Source organism: Cricetulus griseus, chromosome 2 (genome assembly GCF_003668045.3).
Source record: "Cricetulus griseus strain 17A/GY chromosome 2, alternate assembly CriGri-PICRH-1.0, whole genome shotgun sequence".
NCBI lineage: Eukaryota > Metazoa > Chordata > Mammalia > Rodentia > Cricetidae > Cricetulus > Cricetulus griseus.
The window spans coordinates 388,802,078-388,825,837 of record NC_048595.1 but is presented as its reverse complement, the minus strand read 5'-3'; the positions used below and the strand labels follow the sequence as shown (position 1 = coordinate 388,825,837).

Here is a 23,760-nt window from a genome sequence, read left to right as displayed (position 1 = left end):
GAGGTAGGAAGACAATATGAAATACTTAGAACATGCAAAAAACTCATTCTTAATTGCAGGCCAATGGTAGCCTTATATCAAGAAAAAGATTGAAAAATATTATTATAATTATATGGTTTTAGATTGAAAAAATGAGTTAATACAAATAGTATCTTATGTTTTAATGTTAGAGCTTACAAAGACACATGGACTACAAAATAAAAAGATAGCTCTGTCTTTTACAGTAGAATTTCTTTGCTGCGATCATACATAATTCAAATGAACAGCACTGTCCTGACGGTAGAATGCCTTTAGTACAACCACACATAGTTCTAGTGAACTGTACTGACCCTTCAGTACAAACCTGTTGTTATAATCACATACAGTTCCAATTGACTTGCACTCTTCTTAAAATGCCATTGTTACAATCAAAGACAGTTCCAGTAAACAGTACTTTCCCTACTGTAGAATGCCTTTCTTATAACCCTGCACAATTCCAATGAATGGTGTTGACCCTACAGTACGATACCTTTGTTATACCTCACAGTTCCAATGAACAGCATTGTTCCTATAGTAGAATGCCTTTATTACAACCATACATAGCTCCAGTGAACTACACCAAACCTACAGCATCACATCAATGCCTTTGTTACAACCACACACAGTTCCAATGAACAACACTGTTCCTAAAGTAAAATGCCTTTATTACAATCTATACATAGTATAATGAAAGGTGTTTTCCTTCTAATAGAATACCTTTGTTACAGCTACATACAGTTTCAATGAATGCTGCTGTCCTTCCATTAGAATGTCTTTGTTACAACCATACATAGTTCCTTCTATCTACAACTCACTAATGTTATGCTCTTATTTTTGCTTTATTTCTTCAATAATTCCAGAGAACACGTACATTTTCTTTGAGAAAAATAATTGTATTCAAAAGTATATTATTTACATTCACAAGTCCAAATAATTACCATTCCAGTACATCCACTTAGGGACAAAGTAATTGATGGTTGTTCGATTTAATTTGTGTTTAGTTTGTAAACTATGACAGCAATATAAAAGGGAAAACTATCACACATTTTTCAATATAGCACAATGTCAACTTCCCTTCTGAAGAGCCTACAAAATTACACTACATTTCTCTAGATAGACTTTGGTTCCTGTTGAGGAATAGAATTATAAACTTTTTTTGCAAGGGAATTCAGTGATGGATTTAGTATCCCATCATGCTGTTTTTTTCAACAGTTGAATGTATATTTCAAAGTTCTTAGTTTAAGTCTTATAATCATTTAAATAATTACAATATTTGGTTTTAAACTCCTAATCAGCCATCAATGTATTACTTTATTCACAATTACCTTAAATTATTATTTGTCAAATAGTTCCATCAAATTGACTTTATCAGTTTTTAAAGAAGCCTGGAATTAATAATGGGAGTATAGAATGAAAATTTCTAAATAGTAAGTAACCTTTAACTCCACAAAAAAATTAAAGTGGATGCTATTTTATTCACTTGACAACTTTTTAAACCATCTGGTTCTTCCAGTTATTGCTTTAAAAGAAAATGTAGTTGGCCTCTCACCATATGGCATTTACAATCTGAAAATGTAGTAATCAAAATCCAGCAATGAGGGATGATGGGGCTGGATAAAGAAAACAGAACAGCAGACCTCTATGACATGCTGAGTCACCAAGGAAGCACCCACGGAGCAAAGCCCAGGAGCAGATAGAGGCACTCAAAAGCATCTCAGGAAACGGAGATGGTCCAGGAGGTTAAAGAATAATGTAAGAGATGTGTCCACAGAATTGAAGGGGGGAGATGCTGAGGTAGGGGTACTTTTGTTTTGGGTGCCCCCAAATCACCCTCTAGGAACACCTAACTGTTCCTTGGACATCCCAGGTTGTTATTTTAATTCTTAGATATATAGATACTTATTAAACCCAAACCTGTGCTTTCATTTCTCATAGTAATTCCTAGAAGACCATTGATACCCAGCTTGCAGAATATGGCTCACAAATGTGCCAGAAATAAAGTATTATTGTTGAGTAAATCTATTAGAATCTTAGCTAAATGATAACAGCCAAAACACAGTCATGTGACAAACCAAAGAATGTTCTGTAGGCAGACCTGTAACTTGGAGAATGCTACATCCCCTTTCCCCATTGTTGTTATTTAGGATAGTGTATATACCTAGTTAGGGATAGCTTCTTATTGTTTATGGTTGGGATTGGAAGGAGGTGTTCAGGCTACACCTCTTCCAGATGACTTTAGGATTTAGTTAAAATAGATAGGATGTGAAATAAGTAGATTGTTGTATCTTATATTTCACCTTTATGATTGTTAATTTTGGATACTTTACACTGTTAAGTTTTAATCCTCTTTTAGACTAACAGGGGAATTGTAGGAGAACCTGTAGCCACGCCTGTGAGGGTGTGGTCAGGGTGACGCAGAGTGAGAGGCGGTCAGTGGCTGATCAGTTTCAGTTTCGGTTTCCCTTTCAGCTTGCTTAGAGATCGCTGCCATGCCGGCTGGCTAGGTTGCTCTGTAAGTAAGGCTTTTCCCTATTAAATACCCTTATATTTCCACTTGGCTCTGTATTGGTAATTTCCCACTTTAATGTTCTGTTGTAAATTTCCTTTTTCTGTTGTAGTCATTTCTAATCATACCATGATGCTTTACCTTCTACTTTGGGGAGGGGAACTAATCATTGCAGACAGCTGGTCTGTGGTTATTCATTTAGATCTTAAAATTTCTCACACTACCAAATCTTACTGGTATCTTGAGATTTGAATACTGGATTTTAAGAGGGTCTGTAATACAACTTGAGATCTAGGATGGTGACACTTCCAGCAGCTCTTTTATTGTTCAGAATTAGTTCAGCTATCCTGGAATTTTTATGTTTCCATATGGATTATTTTCAATTTCTGTGAAGAATTGTTAGAACTTTGATGGGGTTGTGTTGAATCTGTAGATGGCTTTTAGCATGACGATCATTTTCACAATATTAATCCTGCTGACCCATGAACATGGGTGATTGTCTTCGGATTCATTCAATTTCTTTCTTCAGAGTTTAGATTTTTTTATTATACAAGTTTTTCATTTTTTTCATTAAAGTTAGTGCAAGATATCTTTTTTTTCTGAGGCCATTGTCCAAAGTAGTTTCTTTGATGTCTTTCTCAGTATGTTTGTCCTTTGTATATAGGAAAGGTACTAATTTTGTATGTTAATTTTGTATCCTACTACTTCGTTGAAAATGTTTATTAGCTAGAGCTTCCTGCTGGAGTTTTGAGGGTCTTTATGCACACAATCATATAACCCACCATTTTGTATGCTTAGGGACTCTGCCTCTTGGGTGGAACCAGGGTCCCTTCTTTCTTTTCTGCCTACACTCTCAGTCTTCCCTCTAGTCTATCTCCATTCCTTTGTGTCAGCTGCCAATATGAAGAAACACTTTCTACCAGGGACAAAGGACACAATGTGTACACACGTGCTGAGACAGTATAGGTAATTTTCACTACATTTTCTGTTCCCCATTCCAGTCTTTCCGTAGTTAACCTTATGGAGTTGTTGCAGCCAGCCTGCAGGTGCCCCCCTTGCCATCTAGTCCCTTCCTCGGGACTCTGCCTCTTTGTGTAGACCCCTATTCCCCTAGCTATTTCCTATTGATCCTCTTACCCTTTGCTCCAATCCCAACTGAATTCCTTTGTGTCATCCCCCAAACCACAGAAGCATTCTGTAACAGGAACCCTGGAGCCACTACACTTGATTAGGATCCAGAGTGGGCAACAACAACCAAAAAACTAAATACCCACACAATAAAGATAAAACCGGATACCTACTACTAAGAAACACCTCAAAGGCCATAAATCCAGATGCCTAAATTCTAGCGCTAAGGCACAAATATGAGCATTCAAGACAATATGCCTTCTCTAGAAGCCAGTAACCCTATTACAATAGGCCCAGGGATCTACAATTTACCTAAAGTACAGGACAAAGAATTCAAAACAACATTTAATAATATGCCCAAGGACCTTAAAGATGATATGAATAAATGCCTTAATTAAGACTATGAAATAACATACAAACAGTGGATGAAATAATGCAAACAAGTCAAAACAGTAATGTAGGGACAGAATTACTAAAGAAAATCCAAATTGAAATAAAATTGGAAATGAAAAACTTAGGATGTCAAACAAAAACCTCAGATATACGCCTTTCCAACACCAGCATAATACAACATACAGAAAAGTCAATTTTCAGGTCTTGAAGATGAGGTATAAGAAATGGATATCTCGCCGGGCATTGGTGGCACATGCCTTTAATCCCAGCACTCTGGAGGCAGAGGCAGGTGGATCTCTGTGAGTTCGAGACCAGGCTTGTCTACAAGAGCTAGTTCCAGGACAGCCTCCAAAGCCACAAAGAAACTCTGTCACAAAACAAACAAACAAACAAAAGAAATGGATATCGCTGAAAGAGAAAATGTTAAAGAATATAAAGAAAACTCAGGCATAAAATATCCAGGAAATCTGAGACAGTATGAAAAGTCTATACCTAAAATTATAGGTCTAGGAGAAGGAAGGAGAAGAAACCCAGGTCAAAAGCACAGAAATATTTTTAATAAAATTCACTGGAGAAAACTTTCCCGATTTAAACGAAGAAGGATTTTTTCTTGGGAACTATGCATTCCCCTATCCAACCACCCTTTTCTCTGGGTTAGACACATGGGCACAGACAGGTACTCTGTCCTTGCTCTTACTTTTATGTGTGACTTAAAATTTTCCATACAGGACTTCCTAGGCTCCCTGACTCTGTATCCTTCTCAATTTCTCCTTTCCTGGAGCATGCCAGAGAATCTTCTTTCACAACTCAGTACATATCCCTTCTATTTGAGGATACCTGTTGCACTACAACTTTTTTCCTTTCTTTCCTTTTCTTTTTTGCCTGATAGGATTGTTGCATGGGCACCCTGGAGTAGAGTTTGCCTTTGTCTAATAGCTGTGACAACAAGTGAACAAAACAGTACAATAATAGCCATGTCTACAAAATTGTAGTAGGTTATGTCATTTACATTTCCTATAAGGAGGAAAAGGTCACAGGATCCTCATCTGGGATTCTAGCCTTTTCTCCTTGTGCTCAACTGTGATCCCAGCTGCAACTGACCTTGTGAGACAATGGAGTATATAAAAAGTGTCAATTTAAATTTAAAATGGAGTGTGATGCACCATGAGGCAGCTCCCATGGGGTTATTAGACATGATAAGGTAAGACTTTGTGATGATTCAACCACTTGGAGGTCACCGACATTCTTTAAGTACACTAGTAAATTCATGTATTATTTAATCTGTTGCTAGTGCCCACTATAGTCTGAACAGATACATGCTCTTCTATCTTCAGAAAATGTTGAGAAAACAATGCTTCCATGCTGCTTTTATTTGATCTGCCCACAACCTGTATTCCTCAAAACCAGCTCCTAAAATCAGCACACAAAACCATCAGCCTTCTCCAGTCTTACACAGATGGCTGAATACCACAGTATAAACCATGCACCTTGGCAAATAAGCCCTTATAAACATCTCTGTTTACTCAGCAGATGGCTACATGCTTCCCTACTCAGCTCTATTCTATCATCTGGAGGAATAATTAAAATCTCTCTACTCTTCTCAGATTTTAGAACCTTTCATATGCTTCTAATCTAAAGAGAGTTACTAAATGTTCTACCTTAGATGTATTATCTTTCGTTGTGTCTTTCTACTTATATCCATGATTTCCTTGATCTTACTTGTTTGCAAAATGCTTTGCCTGTAATCCTGGGGGTGTAGAAATCTTCTCTAGAGTGTGCTGAAGACACTTTGATGACAAATGGAAGATGTGGTTTTAATCCAGCCCTTCCTGGTAACTTTTCTCTTATTTGACAAAGGAAAACCTAGTTCTTTCTCATCTGTAATTTCAAGCAGAGTGACCAGCATGGAAACCCCATAGAGGCACCAAACAATAAGACAGTTGATAACAATGTTGAGAAAGGTTGCTACTACTACTGACACAATGAATGAGCATCAAAGAAGTTACTTAACCTATTTCAGGTACTTTCACTCCTTTGCATTCAATCTAATCAATAATCAAGCTGTAGAAGTTAATATGAATTTTCCATCTAATCAGGATTTCAAATAAATGTTATATTTGACTCTTTACCATCTCTACTAATTAAAAATGAAAACTCAAAACAATAAACAGCAAACCATATCTCACTTTGGCATTAACTTTCTATAAAAGGCAGAGAAATTAATTATAATTTCATAAGTCCCTCTGCCACATAAGCAATACATTGTCTATAAAGTTATACTTCCTTTGTTGCTAGCAGTTTTCCAGAACTTGGAGTGAAGTTGTATAGTTTTAGTCAGTTGTATATTAATAAAATTTTTACTAGAAAACCATCTCATAAGATTTATGACTATTAAAAATTAAATGCTAAGAATTTGTTAACTAAATAATAAGATGGGACAATAAAATCATTTTTAAGAAAAAGACATGACAAAATTCCATGAAATAAAATAAGTTAAAAAGAAAATATAGAATTTATAAAGTTCTGCAAGAACTATTTCCAATATTTTAAACGAATTAAAAAGAAGCATCAACTCATTACTCATACTCTAATTGGTATATTTAAGTGAGACAACAGATTTATTTTAAAATGTCAAAATGTACAATATGCTGAAAAATACATTTTTGCAATCATTTTAAATATATGATGAATATTTATGTCAGTTCTTAAGTATTGAGAGGAAGTATAATTTTAGAAAATTCTTTTGGAGGTTGACAGCTCATCTGTCTTCTTGGTTGGGTTGAGAATCACCCAGGCAATCAATAAGTCCCTCTGCTAGGTGCATCTCTGAGAGGATTGCTGAAGAACGGAGGAACCATCCTGAGCATGGGTGTCTTGTCCCATCAACGAAGGGACAGAAAAGAAAGAGAGAAAGGAGAAAGGCTGGAGTGCAGGCACTCACTTTCCCTGATTCCTGGGCACCTTGATGTTAGTTCCTTGACCCAGCCACATTGTGCCACAGACTTTCAGCTGAGATGTACTAAAACATATAACACTTGGGACGAAACCAACAATTCCTTCCCTGGAGCTGCAGCAAACTTGTTACAGTAATGTAAAATGCAAGTCATGTAGTGATGTTTAGGGGAAAGGCCAGTAAGCAAGAAGTCTAACCTACTGCTAGCTCTTCCTGGTGGTGTCAGAAGACATTCCTTCCATTTGAACTAAAAGTGGACCAAAAAAAAAAATTGGGAGAGGTGGTGCAAAAAGCTGCAAAGGGAGTGGAGACTATTGCTGTCACCAAACAAAAGCTCTTCTCGGCCATTACCTGTTTGCTTGCCTAAGTTTCCAGGAAGACCCTCATGGTATTAAAAAGGGGGGGGGTCTGTATGTATTTCAATAGCCACTAGACTCTAGTTTCCCCAGCACACTGGCTCACATATAGTGGGTTTTCAGTAAATATGTGTTGAGTAAATGAAATGAGATGAGAGCAAGGTTTTGAAAGCATGGGATGCCTGTCTCATTCACTGTTGAACTGGTTTCCACATCACAGACTACCTATGCCTTGTCTTGGATTCTTAACTGAGTCCTTAAGTAGTATTTGGTGTGTTAGCTAGGTCTATTTAGCAAGGAACTACCTTCAGTTTCCTGTTCAACATTTTGATTTATCCACAAATAAAGCCATTTTCAAATATAAATTTGAATTATGGAGTCTCACCAATCATAGTTCTTTGAACACAATCCCTTAGAAGTCTATTTCCAATTTCCCTGTCACAACTAGGGTCAATTGTTTCTGAAATTTTGTATCTGTATACCTTTATTGTCTGGCCAACCCATAAATGTCCAAGTAGCAAAAGATATTTAAGTTCAAGTGAAGAAAATTTAGAAGGAATTCTAAAACTCAGTTTCTTATTTGGCTTCCCATACCAGATAGAAAGTAAGAACTGTAAATTAGGGTATGTAACTAAGTTGAAGACAAGTGCAATGCAGTAGAAAAAAAACATACTCCCATAAATCAACATGGAAAAACTCCATTTGTTATTCAGTCAGATATTGAAAATCTAAGAGTCCTTAGTTGCATTTTTAGAAAAGAAAACTACAGTGAAGAATATCCTGCTGCAGGAAACTAAGTGACTTAAAAATAGATTTGTAAGAATATGAAAATTAATAAAAGATTATCAGTGCTTTGGGAATTATAAAAATAGAAACAATGAAAGAGCTCTATATAAGGTTTCTCTACAAAAGCTGAGAGGATTTTTTTATATCCAAGACAGGGATGAAGGAATTCAAGCATGCAACACGTTCCTGGGCACCAACCAGGATTAAAGAAAATTTGTGTTGTCTTGATTTAGTGACACTCTTCGCTCCATTAATGTAATTTCTGATCTAGTTAAAAGTGAGGGTAGCTTTAGTGGTGTTTTAGTATTTAAATTATTAAAATGAAGGAAATACATACACTTGTTTTTAGGACTAATGCTTGGCAATGGATACCCAGTTACAATGATCATCTGTCTCTCATTAGGCATTTCCTATAGCTCCTCATCTCAGCATACTGTATTTATATATTTATTCAAACACACAAATATCTATGATAGTTAAGGAAAAAGAGGTCAAGAATTTCAGGAAGGTTTAGCAGGGGCTGGGCGGAGTGGTATGAAAATGACATGATATTTTAATTAGTTTTTGAAGGGAGAAATGTGCCACTAGGAATTGAGAATACTAGAAACAGTACGTTAGATTCTTAATATTCTAATAAATACTTTTATATAATAAAAATACCAAGAAACTTGATTTTAAATAAAGGTTCAGTAGCTACAGTCACAACATGGTCTGTAAAGGGTCCCAGGTTGAGCAGACCGAGAGAGGTAATAAGCATAATGGCTCAGCCTTCTGATTCCTAGGAGGTAGACATCTCTGACTCTCCTCCTCTGGAAATCAAGTGATAAGAAAAGTGTTTTTTCATTGCAGCCAGCTAAGCAACCCAATGAATAGTAGGGGAATAGTAAAAGAGTATATGACAACATTGGAGGTATAATTTTATTTATCCTAAAAGAGCTCATGAGAGGCTGAGAGTGATAGAAAGATTTCTGCTGTGAGTGAAGTGTGTGTGTGTGTGTGTGTGTGTGTGTGTGTGTGTGTGTGTGTAAGACTGTCTAATTTCACCCAGAGAATCTCCTCTTCTGGGAAATGTAATTTAAAGCAAACATGTGTGCACATGTATGTACACACATGTACAGATACTTTAATATAGGATTACATCCCAATTGCTGTGAAAAACATCAAGCAGCACAAAAGAGAACAGAAAAATAAAAATGTGTATGAAACAAAGAGTCACCCTGATCCTTACTAAAGTGCGTTATGATTTTCTGGGATAAGTGTAGCTCCTTGATACCTCTCACCAAGCTCTCCATGGGTGAGTCCCCATTTCCATCACTATTAAGCTCCAGAAGGAATTTGAAACCAACACTGACAAATCAACTAGGCTAACCACAGACTTCTAAGTACAGACCCAACAGAATGGCAGCAGCAATGTTTCTGTTATATGACACAGAGTCTAAAAATTATATCACCCCAGTTCAAACAAAAGGAACCTGGAAAAGCTGCCAGCACTCAGTTCATTTTATCCCAGACAAACAATATTTCAAACTTCAAAATGTCAAATGGTACTCATGTCCAAAGCCTGGCCTTGGGAACCCCAAAGTGAAAATGAGCACAAGGAGGTATGTCAGGAGGTACCCATGTCTCGTAGATGCTGACATGATTCTCCCAATACCACTTGGCTGTGGTTGAGATCTAAGCAGTCTTCAGGGTTCAATCATGGAGGAATGATTTTCCTTCACTGATGTCTCTTAAGACTTTCTTGAAGTAGATAATTTAAAGAAGTGAAAGTAATTCATTTAATTGCATTTTCCCTTAAACTCAGGAAGAAATTATGTGAATAACCTCAAAACTGAATTAAAGGCTTATTGTGGTGGAGCATGACTTTAATCCTACTACATCAGAGGCAGAGGCACGAGGGTCTCTGTGAGTTTGAAGCTGTCCTGGTCTATGTAGTGAGTTCTCAAGCTAGCCAGGACTACATCATGAGACCCTGAAATTTTTACTATTGCATTTTCACTTTTTAACAATAAACAAAATTTTATTTTACTGTTAAAATCAGTGCCTGACTCTTTTTTGTCATTTTTTTCCATTGAGCTGCATTTTCAAATATTTGTAATCCTATGCTTCAATTTGCTTCAGTACAAATGTCTCAATGTTTGGTCATTAAACAAAGAGGTTAAGCATTAGAAGTACAGCATCATCTCATCTACACTAAAGACTAGAATAGTGGATTCTTCATTGTTTGACTTTGGATGAACCAGAAATAGCTTTTCATCACTGCAAGAATCATCCATTTTAGTCTGATTGAAAGTAAATGAGAGTTTTTCCTAATGATACTTATATAATTTATGTGACAGCTAGACATTACAGAAGTAGAGAACATGGCAAAAAAATACAAGATTAGAAAGGTTTTCTTTCACTTAAAAACTTCAAGACTATTACTATGCCAGAGAACTTTATTCCAACAAAACAGTTAAAATATGGCTTAATTAAAAATAACACTATTTGGCATTGATGCTCTCCTATAAAGGTCGAATCCAAATATATCTAGGCAAATACCAATCCATGCTTTTTCCGTTAGCTGAGTATTCTGGCACAGATCATCACTTTTCTCAAAATGTTTATTAGTTCTGTTTAGATCTACTCCTCTCAGAGACTCTCCATGTATTGAACTTTTTCAATAAATGTCAAAGGTATTTCCCCTTTATTTTTCTTTTTTGATAGTCTGTCTATTTGGCCCCAAAATATCTACAGTCTCTAAGAAACCCAGGATGGTCTCAAGTGCAGGATCCTCTTACCTTAGTCTCCTGAATGCCAATCCCAGACTTTATCACCAAGCACAGTCTCAGACCATTCATACCTGGACCAAGTCAGACCCAGTTTGGGTCTCAATCTTTGTTTATCATGTGGTCCATTTACTTCTGATCATTTTGTATCTTACAGTTTGTCCTTTAAGAATGAGAAGGTGACAACAAGGGTCATATTCAGACTCATAATAACATTATTATTTCTACTTCCTTAATTGTAGTCTATTTAAGTATAACTATTATTAGTCCATTATGTGAATGAAGATAATTTAGGACCAGCATGATAATAGAAAATATTTAACAACATTCCACAGTATATGGGTAATGCATAAATGGTAGGGATACAGAAACAGGCAAAATGTTTTCTAATATAAACTGAAAACATGATAATAATAATATCTTATTAATCTTATCACTGTGTTACTCAGGCTTCTTTAAAGGAACAGAAATATTATGTACATACATACATACATACATACATACATACATACATATATACATACATACATGTTAATGTGTGTGTGCATTTGAGCATGTGTGTGTGTGAATTAAAGGATGATTTATATCAGAGTGGTTTAGGCTGTGGTCTGGTTAGTGCAACTATGTTTAAATCCCAACAAAGGAATGCACCATCAACAGGACAGATGATGACCTTGCCAGTGAAATTGACAGCAAGCAAAGAAAAAGCCAAAGCTTCCTTTGTCTATGTCCTTTTATGTGGGCTGCCACAAAAATGAGAGGCCCAGATTTAGGGCTAGTCTTCACACCTTAAATGATCCAATCAAGAAAATCCCTTACAAGCATACTCAGCTGCTTGTAAGTTAGTTGATTACAGATATAGTCAAGTTGATAACCAAGATTAGGCATTACAATCTCAAATATTCATTAACAAATGCATGAGTCATAAATTCTCTTTTCTTAACATACCTACACTACTTTTGTTGAGCAGGATATCTTTTTAAGTTTGAATGTCAGTGTTTTTACATTAAAATTTTCTAATCAATATATCAACAACTTCACTGGAATCAGTGAGCAGAACTAGACATTTGAAGAATCACCTTTCCTTTAAAAATAGTATGAAAAAAATAATCACTGGTAGGAAAAGTTATAAAGATGTTGAAGCATCATGAGATTGGTCTCCACATATGTTGAAGGCCATGCTCAGGGAAACTGGCATCAATGCTGCAGTCACATTTTCAGGTGTACCTAACTCTAGCTATAACCCAGACATTTCTCAACTTGTGCTTGTAGAGCCCTCAATCATGTGACAGTATATCCTTCCAATACATTATTTTGAAGCTATTTAAAATAAGGTGCTTGTCACTGAAAAACTTTCCACTTTTACAAGATTCATTATACATTTGGTAACATAATGAACCAATAAAAGTCTACTGAATTGGCAGTGTGAGTTAAACAAAATATTGTTTGAATAACAAGAATAGTTGATAGGATCGATTGTTCCACGTGTATTTAGTGAGCACCTGTTATGTAGCTATATTAGATAATGGGCATTCAATGACAAACAAGGCAGAAGTGATGACTTTTATATTTCCAGTTGTAGGTGTATTTCTCTGGCTAGTAGACTATCCTCATTAATAGAGTTTTCTGATCAATAGACTTCCCTGGTTAGCAACACTTGACATGGGTGTTAAGAAGTTGGAAAGAAGGTCTCCAAAAATCTCCAGAGGGATAGACATTTAAAAAGGAATTCTTACCAGTAATACATATTTTAGAGGAATCAATAATTCATTAATGTGAATGGGTCAGACACATTTAATTAATCAAGATTATTAATGGTGTTCAGCTAAACAAACATCAGATCCCTTGCAAAATCTATGTATTTCTTTAAATAATATTTTGTTCCTTATCTGTAAGTAGAATTTCCCAAACTTGAGCAGAGTAGCCTATCTTTATACTTAGAATATGTTTATAGATTGCCTATTTTCTAATCTTAATATTGACTTCCTCCTGACTAAAAATACTTGGATAAAAATGAATTTTAACTTAGCACTGGCTCTAGTATCTAAACTTTAGGTAAAATGAAAGAAAAATAAACCTTTAATTATATAGGATCCAGATTATTACCGGTAGATAAATGCATGGACATTTGAAGGTTTCACAAGAAGAAATGTCAAGAAAATTTTGAAGGGTTGTGTGGATCTAGAGGAGAAGCTTTATTAGCTACTGCTGAGCCCAGAACATGGCCTTGCTTCTTTCAAGTTGTGTTAATTGAGTGCATGTCTCTTAAGGGTGTGGATGGTTAGTTCATTGACTATAATGAATCAACTATATTATAAATATATTACACTCTCTTACCCATCTTTTAATTGCCATAGAAAAAGCTTTCTAGGGTGATCACTATGTTACTTGACAGTAACTGAGAGTTGCAGTTGTCTGGTAAACTTTCTTTGCATTTCTCTCTTTTTGAGTAGACTTGATTTGTCCATGGCAACATGGAAATACTTCTGTGTACAGAGCAACTGAGCAAGGAAGGTCCTAATGAGTACCTTCTGAGTTAGGAATTTAGTGTTGTCCTTAATCTCAAAAGATACATGCTGACAGGGTATAAAAGCAGGGAGCAGGGAGTTCAAGGCACTTCTGTACCACATCTTTGGGCCAGCAAGATGTCTCAGAGACTAAAAGTGATTGTTGTGCAAGCCTGACAAGCCAAGTTCAGACCCTGGATCTCATGGTAAAAGGAAGATCCACTCTTGAGGATTAAACTCTAACCTCCACTTGTACATGTGTGCCTGCATGCATGTACACACACACACACACACACACACACACACACACACACTCACACACACACACACACACACACACACACACACACACACACACACACACCTTTCACAAAATAGGCACACTATTGCATTTCATAATTGTATCTGAGACACTGATAATTAATTATGATTCTCTCACTGGACTCTGAAAGAACTGAGAGCTTATACATCCTTATTTTTCCTTAAGGTCTATCATTGTGCCTGGCACCTGTAAAGCTTTCCATAAAGGCTTCCTTAGCTTAAGAAATTTGCTTTAGTTTTTATATATGGAAGAATGTTCATATTAACTTCATGGATATGGGCAATGGGAGTATCTTTTCTACTTAGAGTCCTTTCAGGTATTTAAAGGTCAGTTATAATGGCTCTATTAAGGCAAGCCTCTTCTACAAATATTATTGAACATGGAATTTTTATATTAATCTTTAGTGACAGTTGTTAATAGAAAGAAGCTTGGTTATGTTACTCAACTGTCTTAGTGTCTACCAGCAAGAATATTTCCTAAGAATAATGGTGATGATACGGGTAGGTGAAGCTGAGGACAGAAACAAGACAAATAACATACTCATTTTCCTTATACTAATGAACACACAGCTATTGTCACTCCTAATAGAATGAGACATTTTTGTAGGGAGGATGCTACCCTCACACTTTCAATCCTTTTACAGTCTCTTTTTGAAAATATCAAAACTTCTTGTCTTTGTGGATAGTTTATTTCAGCATTATTTTCCAAACAGGCCCTTACATGTTAACATAATAAAGGCCAACAAAAATCACACTAGAGAAAATACTAAAGTAAGGAATAAAACTCATTTTCTATCCAAGATAATTTTACAGAATAAATATTCTCTATGGTAAGAATTCCTGAATTTTTAAAGAAAAAATACTTCTATTCTTTTTTATTGAAAACATTTTAAGGATTACAGTAAAAACAATTTAAAAATATATTATTTTCCCAAGCTCAGGCATAGGGTGATTTTGGAGTGGTTTTATTTGATTTTTACCTATTTGTTCTGGAACTTTAGTGCCCTCATACCGACCTATTTTATTTATTATTGGTCAATTTAGCCCACTCCTGGCTGCCTACCCACCCATGACTTCAGTAGCTTCCCCATTCTCCATCAGCACCTTTTTTGCCAACTGATATATCATCCCCCATCTGTTGAAATTGCCATGTTCTTTCTAGCACAACTCCGCCTCCAGCTTCCCTCCCAGCCACCTACCTTGCTGTCCTTCCATCTGCTAGCACAATGAACATCTCTGCAACATATTCCTAAGTGAAACCATGGCAAGCTCTACGCATATGCTTACCAAACATTCATTTTTTAAAGGACCAGTACAATGACAGTAACAACTCACTACTCAATATCTTAGATAGAGATCAAACCTACATTTAGCATTTGATTTCTCTTACATCCTAAAATTATTGGCTGTGCCCAACATTCTTCCATGAATAATATGTCTTGAAGAATAGAGTGACTGCCCTTCCCAAGGACTAATAATTTTGATGGTGTTCTTTGGAGCCCTACTTTCTGTGTGGTCCAATCTGTTAATTGTACATGGTTCATTGTCCAAAGTTTTGTATTCAGTGAATAAAGACAATCTTTTCCTGACTACCACATCCTCACAACAGTTTAATTAAATCCAACTCTGTAAGCTTAATGATTCAGAATTATGTTTGAATTGGGTTATGTGCTAGAGTCACCTATAAGATATAAAAGACATTATAAACAAATGTTAGTATATGGTAATTGTGGGTTCGAAAATTTTGATACTAACATTGCACAAAGAATACATCTTCCCTCAGTGTTGACATACTTAACAAGTGGAGGTTTGTTTTCCTAGTGGATGAGAATACACTAGAAGTTAAGGAGGTCATAGGAAAACATTAATAATCTTATTTCCCATTCATATTTCTAAATGATTTGCCCTATCAACTTCGACTCTGAGATTACATAAGGTCATGCTTATAAGAGGCTCACTCAGGATTTATCTTTACATTTAAAACAACAGTTGATTAAAAGACCTTTTGGTAAATACGAGTATTGAAGTCCTGGGACTAAACTGCTCTAGTTGTGCTAATTTGTACTACACTAAGAAGATGGTTTTATGTTTGGTTTTTATAGGCTTTATTATTTAAGTTTGATGATGATAGGAGATGTGGAAATGACACTTACTGGTCATCAAAAAGACAACTTCTTATCCTCTCAGATCCTAAAGAGAAAGGAGCACCTCATGCCAGAATGATTTGCACAGATACACAGAAGCTGATCAGAAGTTAGAATGAGTGAGGGGCTGCATAGCATTCAGGGGAGGGGAGCTGAAGATAAGCTAGTTTGATTTCAGTGGTCTCTAGAACACAGAAACTAGTTATCTTCTGCTTTTCCCACAGCAAGTGATTGGTGGCCTGAAGTATGAGCCAGGATACATTATAGTAGTGCATTGTGTTGGTAGGTGTACACTTGAAAAATGCATTCAAGTTGCTTACTAGCTCCAGTAACTGGTTAACAGTATTTCTGGGTCAGCAAAGTAAAATAATCAGAACCCAGAGAATAAATGACTGACAACCATTAAAAAGAAATGTTGAGGGTTATGTGACATAGATTGAAAGATTCTTTGGTTGCAAATGTCTTCAGTGAGATTATCAATATCTGTGGGTGCTAAGTATGTGCATAGTCAAGCCTTACACATTATTCTGGCAGGAAATGTTTAGTGACTGGCCCCATTATTCTTCTCAAGTCAGGTTTGACTTCAGAATACACTTTGAACCTTTTCAATGACACTTCTAATGAATATTCTACAGGAATCTACTTTTAAACTGGGATTATGGCTCTTCATTTCTTCCATAATTTCTGCCAAATACTTTTGACTGATAGAATAATGTATGTATTTCCCACCCTCTGTTTTATTTATTTGATCCCATTGAAATTCAAGTCCATCATCTTCTTTTGCACACACAAAGCCAGAGAACACATTAGATCCTAATGAAGTACTTATCACACTAAGTTGCCTGTGAGAGGAAAGGTATTAAGAAATTACAAAATTGGAGAGAAGGCGGGGCGGGGGGGGGGGAGTTGTTCAGTTGGTGAAATAGGCACCAAGCTGGTCTTGCAAAGATATAAACCTCAGTCAACTCTTTTTTGTTTGTTTGCTTTAAGGTTTTATTTTTCTTTTTGTGAGACTGGGTCTCTCTGTGTCGCCTGAAATTCAAAGAGTTTCAGGCAGACATCATCACACGCTTCAATCAATTTCAAAGAGCATTTCTGGGTTGGGAGTGGCTGGAGAGATGACTTCACAGTTAAGAAACCTTGATGCTATTCCCTAGGAAGCAAGTTCAGTTGCTGGTATCCAAGGTGGCTCACAATCATCTATAACTATCACCAGCTCCAGGTTAGCCAATGCTCACTTCTGGCCTCCTGGAGCACACAAACATGCCTTAGGCACTGTTATACACAATTAAAATGTAATGAAAAATAAATCTCAAGAAAGGAGTATATATGAAAAATATTTCATGTAGTACTAAGGGAAAAAATTAGGAGGGTCTACTTTTATCATTTTTACAATGGGAGCTCAAGGGAGATGAAGTCTCTCCATGTCAATCTTTGTTATTAGTTCATATACGGAAAGCTCTCTGCACCTTTTGTCAGGAGTGAGCACAGGACAGCCCACCGAATTCCCTATAGGGAACTTCCATTCAAATCCAAACTATTACAAAATCAATTTGTATATGTGTTAAGATTTGTGAGAACAGGAACACTATCCCTTTTCATGTATTGACTGCTATGTCTTTTTGTCTTCCACAGGTGATCTGCAATGCCCTACAATCTCAGCTGAATTATTTATACATGTGTGTCCTACTCTGCATCATACGAAGATGTTTTTCATCTGTTCTGAGAGTGTTTAATTGCTTAAGTTTGATAAGAACAGATTCAGATTGAGAAAAGACAACCTGTTACTCCCACAGATACCGGGACAAAAGAGTACCTCACACTTGGCTCTGTTAAGACACTTGGAGTGTGGTTGGAAGGTAGAGGAGAGAGCACAGTCCTCTACTTAGACTTACTACAAAGCAGTCCATTTCATATCTATGCCATGCTTATTCTGTACTGGAAAATTTACAAATCTATCATTTTGAGATATTCATGTCACCTGATTTCTCACTCTAAATTACTAACATATTTTTAAATGAGTTATCAAGCCTTACATTAATGAACCATAGTCAGAATTCTGAAACACTGCTGCTTAAGAAGTATAGTCCACATAAAATTCCAATTCTATCAATTTTCCTTTCAAGCTTTGTATTTTATATTTGACTACTGCATTCTTCATTCCATTTTCCCTCTCCATTTGTGTTTCCTCATGTTTTTCTGTTTCCCCCTTCCAACCATATCTAATAGGATTATTACCTTGTCACTAAAATCACCATTTATTTAAAGGTTGAGATTGAAAAAATTCTTATGAATTTGCTGGTTTCTCCCAAGTGATCATCCAGAGAAATTAATCCTAACTGCTGTTACAGGTGAACCCATGTCACTCCACATTTCCCTCCTGTGACCTAGAAACTACTTTTCTGTGACTATCAACATATTGTATTGTACTGTACTGTATTTACTTTAATTTTCCTTCAGCTATATGTAGCACATAGTATTTTCATTACACTCACCACTCAGATTTACTATGCATCCTTGGGCAATAGCAGCACTAAATTTCTGCCCCCTCCTTCCTTTTTCATTTTTTCCTTGAATTCTAAGGGCCACCCCAAGCAGAAGGCATTTGAGAATTAAACATTGTGACTCAGCATCAAGAGACCTCAATAAACAGGTACCTCTCTCTCTCTGATTCCCTTACCTCAGGGAGAACTCCACCTGTGAGCTTCCTCTGTAACTGAACTAGATTATCTCTGTAGACAGAACACCTCAGACAGCATGTCTGTGCCACACCATGCTGCCGACAGAGCCCAGGTGATGGAGTGATTCTGGCAGAACTCCTGCGCTCTTCGAATACTTGGGAAGTGCATTTCCTGGCTTCTTCTCACTGTTACGGATTTGTTTTAGTTTTTGTTTTTCAGGAAAATGATTACTGTTGTATAAAAAAATTAATTGGCTATCTCTACTGCTGGCTTCAGAAAGATGACTTAACAAATCTATTATTAAAATTAAGTCTCAACAAATATGTTGCATAAACATTGCATGTAATGTTACTGATGTTACTTCTGTATCCTAAAAACCATCTTAGGGATTAATGTTCCAAATATTTATCTGCACTTATGAACTGACACTTTTAGCAAGCAGCTTTAATTCACAAAGACCCAACCAATAGAGTCATACAGTACTATGTGTTCAGTTGGCTGAGTTAGTGAAAATTTTCTTTGTCTCATATAGAGAGAGCTCTGTGATGCTCATAAGCTTAATATTTAAAACACTAGGGAAAAATCTATAATTTCCCAGTAAATTTTACTTTAGCCTATTGATCCAGTCTTCTTGGAATAACACATTCTTGACAGCAGAATAAGAGGCAATGTAGGAAAAAGTCAAACTGTCCTGTTTCTGACAAAGGTCCTCCCTCAAGGACATACTATTCCAAATCGTTTGCTTTACTATATCTGCTTTTTAAAAACTGCAAGTCAGTTTTGAGTATGACTGAGTATTGCTATGGTTCCCTTTACTTCCAGGAGAGCTGAGTATTTTGGGTATTAGTACCCTTTTGTACAATTTGAAATGCCGACATCGATGTAATAATCTGAGCCGAAGCCCTGCCACAGCCACAGCCCTGCCAAAACTTCTCCAGCAGGAGGTAATTTCCACTTACAGATACAGCGGCTCACTCCCAGGCTGCCCCTCCCCAGTCTGCCAGCTTTCATCCAAACAAGGCATACACATCTAAGTTCCTGCACATTCTTGAAAAGCCTTGGCATGCAAAATAAATACTTTACATCCATACTGTCAAATATATAAAATAATACCATCTCTCAATTAACATGATCACTGAGAGCCCTGACACTCTTGCCGGATAAACCGGGATCTCTATCATCAGTACCGCATCGTCGTTTTATCCCAACTCAGCACATTACCTAACCTAGAGAAAAATCTTGGACTCACCGTCTGTGTTGAACCATCTGCCGATCTTGGTATAATATCTATTTCAAATCGTCCCTTTGAATAGACTTGGGGAGAGTTATGACACACGCTGTGTCTCTTCTGCAGCAGAAGGCAAGTTAAAAGGACTTCAAGCTGTGACCTCAGAGGCAGGCACAACCGCTCCCATCCTTCAGCCAACCTTCTGCAAAGAACAGGTTATAAGACTGCAAACCTGGCTCTCTTCATAGCAATACTTTGAAATAAAGCATTCTGAGCTGTGAGCTGTGGATTTACATGCCCGAACCAGGCTGGCTGGAGTCAATGCTGCTTCTATGCCTGAAAATATTAAGCATTTCACTGCAGTCACTTAATGCAAGAAACTATCCGAGGCGACTTCACAAACCCTGTCATTCTGTTCGGGGGACTAAAGAACGAGCAGGGCATGCATAATTCATGCATTGGAGTCTTCAATGCACTTCCTGTAGCCTGGGCTCTACCCAGTAATGGGCTATTGATCACCTCATCCCTAAGACAATCGGAGCGCTCTGATTGGTTTATTTCCACAAATAAAATTACAACCTGAATCACAGGCTGAAGCCTCCAGCCCGGCTGCAGCTTCTCAGGAAAGACATTCCCATAGCCGAAATGACATCTGCAAGCTGCAGGATTTCTAAGCTGGGCTCGTTTGGGCAGAAACTACAGAATCTGTTTTCTTTTCATCAAAAAGGGCATACTTTACTCTAGGATTAAGCTGGGTATTTCACTTTATCAGGATGATACATACAGCTGTTTCCTTCTCCATCATTTCAGAGACATCAACAAGGACAAATGAAAATTAAGAAAAAAAAACACATAAAAGAGTAACATGTGGCAAAAAAATTAGGAGCCTTTTACCTGACCTCATTCAGTCATTGCTCTTAGAAGAATTATTCTAAAATAGTTAGTATGTCATTTCATTAATGTACAAAGTCTTTCTTTTATTAAAAATCATAATGTATAATGTAGTTATCCATATTAGATATTCTAGACCATGATTAGTTTTATTCTGGGTGTGTCAGTGGTTCTGAGATCTTTCTCTGGAAATTTAAGCTTCAAAGAACACACTATTGTTTACAATGACTGAAAAAAACAGCTGTTCAACAAAGTGTACATTTAATTATGCTCATACTCATTAAAAACAAACAAACAGGTCCTAGAACTTTAAAATGCCATTATAGTATTTGAAGAAATACTACTGTGGGAGATCCTGTGAATCTGAAAATGTCTGTATCTAAAAATAGTGAACATCTACTCAAAGACCTCTGGACTAAAATTAGTTGTCTTATGTTTTTACACAGGAGGAGTGAACATAATGCTCTTAAAGTCACTGAGCACCATGAAATCACATCTTCCCAAAGCCTTTTTACACACACACACATACACACACACACACACACACACACACACACACACACACACACACGAGTAAACACAAACACACATTCAATTTATATTTCTATGCTATCACACTTGATCACTGATAAAGCCAGAGTGAAAAGTTCTTGACTTGGGGATAAAGAAACACTATGATGGAAAAGCCATTCTCCCACCCCCTGCATTTTAGATTGTGCAGAGCAATCGCCTTTTGAGCAGGCACAACTGTGTTGGTCTTGAGTCAGTAAACCAACAGTACATATAGAGTTTGGAGGCAGTAGAGATACAGATGGCAACAGAGGTGCAACAGAGTGAAAAATACACTTTTCTTCCAAGTGTATATGACATGTAAGATCTGTACCTGACAAATAGAGTTTCTTCTAGAACATTCTAGGGCAGGGTGGGAAACTAATCACCCAATGACTTTGGTGATAATAAATTCTGTATTCATACTACTTTTTTTTAACCCTGAGAAGTTCCTACCTTTGTATTTATATATTACTGTCTGTCTGATAAATTTTAACTAAATTACACAATGGGTCTTATGTATTTTTATCTCTTTCTCTGATCGATGATCTTTCCTGTTAAATATAGGATTGAAAGGACTTGGATATCTTTGAAATTTGTATAGCAATTTATTAAAAGACACAATTTCTCATGGGAGAATATCTCATTTAAAATAGCAAAAGTTGAGAATAAAGAGATGCCTCAGCAGGTAAGAGCATTGACTGCTCTTCTAGAGAACCTGGATTCAGTTCCTTAAACCCACCTTGCATCTCACAGCCATCTGTAACTCTAATTAAAGAGGATCCAGCACCTTCTGGCCTCGAGTGCACCAGGCAAACGCATAGAAAATGAGCATGCATGCACACAGAACACCATCCAGATATAATAAACAGGCATACATATAAAATAAAACAAATAAGTCATTTTTTAATTTAAAGTAAGTAATTAAATAAGTGAAAAAGCAAAAAAAAATGACAGGTTTAGAATGTACTGAGCATGCCAATATTAGAGTAACTGATATAATGTTCAATAACTATAAATGACATGATTCAATTGTGTCATGTTCAGGTGACTAGGATGATTATCAGTTTGGTCCATCTCTCTACAATGAATGGGAAGAAAACCCGTGTCTTTTTCCATCAAAACTTTCATGACACATATCTAAAATGAAGATTGTGAATTATGTATGTATGCCAACTCTCTGAAAATGGAGGGAGAAATGTGTTTACACACACGGGGTGGGGCGGGAGGGTATGACAAACTGTTGACCTAGACTTAACCAAGAATTAGAACCCAGCAAAAAAGAGAATCATGTGGCCTAAGATAAGCGATGAAAACAGTAAATCTCGAGGAAGTCAGAAGCTTGAATTCTGAATGAAAGTGACCATACAGAGAAGACTACATCACCTCCCAGTTAAAACAAGGCCCAAGGCTGTAATAAATACAGTGTCCATTTTCCTGAAGTTTGGCTATTCCTGAGGGGAAAAAACAAATGAACAAACACTTAGCCAATATTTCCAGATGGATAGAAAACAGAGATGGTCATTTCAAATAAATTTGATCTCTTGGCAGACCAAATGGCTTTCCAATATTTTGAATTTATAATGCCCACAAAATACAGAATAGATTCCACAATGGAGGTTAAAACAAATCCAAATTTGGGATAAACCAAGTCACATGTTAGACTGTCAAATCTGTGGTATCTGTTAAGATGTATAACAAATCTCCTTGTCTCATTTCATTTTGAACAATGTATGATGTGTTTTCAATAACCCAGAAATAATAAACCAATAAAAATAACATCATGAAAATTTGGAGGAAGAATTCTGTGTTCTCAAGTTAAGAGATAAGGACTGTAAAGAAGAACTGTCTGCAGCTTGCCATTGAAGACTCCCTGTTTTGCCCATATCATAAAAATACTCTTACCCATATCCACTATGCTCTGATTATTTTTTAAAATATTTGTGCAACTTCTATATGCCAAGACAGTTTCACTACATGCTAAAACACCAAACATGCACAGAGTATTGTTGCACAGAGTTTATATATTAGTTCAGAAAGAATGCAAATACCTTGACCAGAGAGAAAGAGAGAGAGAATAATTGCCCTGATTCATATCAAGATTTAAAGCTGAGAAAACTTCCAGAACACAGACACTGAGCCCGTGTGCTAAGTACCTGCTAGACCCATGGAAATTCCTCTTAACTGTATTCCAGTACTTCAGGCATAATGGCAGAAATATTAGCATGGCTACCTATCAATGGGAACACTAGGGAATGATTCATCGATAGCAATGATATTTAAAGAAACGGATTGGCATAATGGGAAGAACACAGGTTATAATGACAGATTTTTCTATCAGGCCTTCCTCACGTGAACAGTGTGACCCTGCACATGGCATTCACACTTTTTGAACATGAGTTGTATCAGGTACAATGAATGTAAATGTGTATTTATCACGGTTTGGGTGAGAATTGGATAAACAACTTACATCAGAGCACAATCACTTCAAGTACACTGGTAAAGCTTGAAATCTATTTCTCCTGCTTCAT

The 23,760-nt window shown here is 36.5% G+C and overlaps 1 protein-coding gene and 1 long non-coding RNA gene across 9 annotated transcripts in view; one reads left to right on the top strand and one right to left on the bottom strand.

Moving 5' to 3' along the window:
• The window catches only part of LOC100759179 (contactin-1), a 285,961-nt gene that overhangs the window by 157,978 nt on the left and 104,223 nt on the right, over window positions 1–23,760 (bottom strand). Inside the window, exon 1 of one of the 3 annotated variants that reach the window (XM_027396334.2) lies at window positions 10,921–10,941. The exons of the other annotated variants lie outside the window; for them this stretch is intronic. The gene's annotated coding sequence lies outside the window, so the exon portion shown is untranslated. Of the gene's footprint in view, window positions 1–10,920; window positions 10,942–23,760 lie in introns of those variants that run through there. 3 annotated transcript variants of the gene reach the window in all.
• Window positions 1,656–23,023, top strand: LOC103161594. 6 transcript variants are annotated; one of them, XR_004768633.1, is made up of 4 exons: window positions 2,475–2,530; window positions 17,516–17,739; window positions 18,464–18,533; window positions 18,619–23,023. It is a non-coding gene; the product is annotated as an uncharacterized LOC103161594 (long non-coding RNA). The 6 variants fall into 6 exon arrangements; XR_004768632.1 differs by having other exon boundaries at window positions 17,516–18,533; window positions 18,619–19,505; window positions 19,916–23,023; XR_004768629.1 differs by adding an exon at window positions 5,937–6,065 and having other exon boundaries at window positions 2,481–2,530; window positions 17,516–18,533.